This window comes from Pteropus vampyrus, unplaced genomic scaffold (genome assembly GCF_000151845.1).
Source record: "Pteropus vampyrus isolate Shadow unplaced genomic scaffold, Pvam_2.0 Scaffold189, whole genome shotgun sequence".
NCBI classification, from domain to species: domain Eukaryota; kingdom Metazoa; phylum Chordata; class Mammalia; order Chiroptera; family Pteropodidae; genus Pteropus; species Pteropus vampyrus.
This window is the reverse complement of record NW_011888970.1, coordinates 252,163-254,591: the sequence shown is the minus strand read 5'-3', so window position 1 is coordinate 254,591 and position 2,429 is coordinate 252,163. Positions and strand designations below refer to the sequence as shown.

Genomic DNA, 2,429 nt, shown 5'->3' with positions numbered 1-2,429 from the left:
GAGTTAGTGCGCGTACCGCCGCGCTACGGTGGGGCTCGCAGGGCTCCCCCGGGAACGGGTGGAGGCGGCGATGTGACCCTGTGCCTTCTCGCGGAGGATGCGGAGCAGCAGCGGTCGCTTCTGACGCGGCCTGGGGCATGTGAGAGACCGATGGGAGCGTTCGTATAGACTGTGGCGATGGCACGACAGCCTGTGCTTGTTAGGACTCTCAGCTAGTACAACGAAAGGGTGCGTTTCACTGTGTGCAATCCACAGTGATTTTTTAAATGGAGAAAAAGACCTAAAGAAATGTAATTGACATCTTTGGTTAAAAAAAAAAAAATCACAACTCATTTGGTGGTACTGACAGTTGACTGGGCACAACAGAAGAGTCAGCGGATCAGAGGGGAGAAATGAAAATTAAACTCACGAAGACATACTGCTTAACACCCACCAGAATGCTTAAAATTAGAAAACTGAAATAATGAAATTTTGGTGAGGATGTGGAGCAGTTTTGGAATTCTCATACACTGCTGCTGGCAGTGTAAAGTGAGTTAACCACTTTGAAAAACCAGCTCAGCAGTGCAGCCTTGGGTGTGAAAATGCCAAGTCCACAGAATGTTCATAGCACCTAATTTATTCATAATTGCCTGGAACAGGTGTTAAGCCAACTTCGTTGGGGGAAGAGAACAGGAAGCGTTTTATCATGCCGATTGCCCCTTTATCGTGTGGGGGATGGAGAGAGCCCAAGTGACATTACCTGACCAGAAAATTCAGGACTGGTTGATTGTTTCTGGGAGAGCTGAAACTGCATTTAGATCAGTTACTATATCTAGGTTTGGTGTCATGGGCTTCTAGCAAGAGTGACACCATGTTGGGCCTATGGTTTTCTCTTTAACATGGCAAACACCCAGGTGTTTAGATAAACAAACTGGAATCACCGTGAGAATCCCGTGGTGGCACACTCTTTAGCAACAATGTGAGTGAATCTGAACCACGCTAAACAAGAGTCCCCACACAGAGGTACATCTCGTACAATTCTGTTTGAGTCTCAAAAACAGGCAAAGCCTGTGGTGCTAGATATCAGAACAGCGGTTGCTTCTGAGTATGGCGGTCAACTGGGCGTGAAAGAAATGCTGTGCACCTTGCTTGGGTTGATAACAGATACACGTTGGCCAACATTTGTCAAACCTTACCAAACTGTATACTTAAAACCTGTGCCTTCTTAGTGTGAATTTTGTCTACATTTAAAATTAAGGATGCCTTGCTAGAATGAAAGCTTACCCTGAGAACAGATCTGTCCCCAGCCACTCCCCAGGTTTGACCTTTTTAGGAATATGAGCCATTGTGTAATGATGAGAGCTGTATCCTGCCTGCCCCTACCTGCTTTGCGTGAGTTACTGAATTTCCCTATGCCTCAGCGTTCAAAGGTAAATGGTGACGGTAACTGCACTGTCTCAGAGGTGAGGATGGCTATATGCTACAAGCTATGGCTATGTTACAAGCCACTGTACAGTAAGGGTGTAATAAATGTTCGTTGTTGTTACTACTTCATAGTTTAAAAACGAAGTTACCTAGATACATGCCTCTAAGGGGTGGCAGGGTGCTCCCCAGTGTTGGGGACTTTGGTGGAGTGATCATGTCAGTTTGGAGAGGAGGACTGACTGCGGCGATTAGGAGTGTGTGGTGGCCGTCGCCATCAGCATCCAGCCTCCACTCTTTAATAACTGCCAGTCATAAGTGGACACACTACTGTTAGCTAAAAAACACATCCCGTGGCCCAGGAACAAAGCAGGACAATGGACAGTGCTGTACACAGCCGGTGCCTTCCACATGCTCACTCCTTTCCACTGGGAACATGCAGGCAGGCAGTTGGGACGACGAGTGGCTGTCCTGGGCCACATGTGGAAACAGTACCTACACAGAGAGGAGGCATTTTGTCCTCAGCACCATGAAGCTGCCCCAATCAGTCCTGTTCTAACATTTGGGCTGTTATGTGAAACACAACTTCTCTCACTTAAGCCTCTGAATTTTGGGGTGTCTTAACAGCAGCTTCACCAGCCTAACCAGTATCCTAACACCAGGATTTTCTGTGGAGTTCGGCTCGTAGTAGGGATCCCATAGCCCGGATGCTCCTCACTGCCCTCTGACGCGGTCTACACGAGATGAACCGAGGCCGAGATAACCAAGGGGAAAAAAAGAAAACAGACGTCCGCCTTTCAGCCAGCCTTACTACGGGCCACTCTGCCCCCGAGGCAGGCGTGAGAATCAGTACAGCCCCGCAGGTGGGAGCAGACTGCCAAGAGATGCACAGAAACCGAGCTTAGAGAAACGCGGTCCTTTCTCAGAGGAGCAGCTTTGACCTAATTCCTAATTATAGTTTAACTTCTACCCTAATCCTAACTCCATTTCTGATCCCATGTCAAGAGAGGGCTAGGGAATGAGTCGGT

General features: G+C 48.1%; 1 long non-coding RNA gene across 1 annotated transcript; it reads left to right on the top strand.

Moving 5' to 3' along the window:
• The first annotated feature begins 6 nt into the window (after positions 1 to 6).
• Positions 7 to 2,171, top strand: LOC111746441. The gene is made up of 2 exons (XR_002783112.1): positions 7 to 228; positions 2,032 to 2,171. It is a non-coding gene; the product is annotated as an uncharacterized LOC111746441 (long non-coding RNA).
• Positions 2,172 to 2,429: the final 258 nt, after the last annotated feature.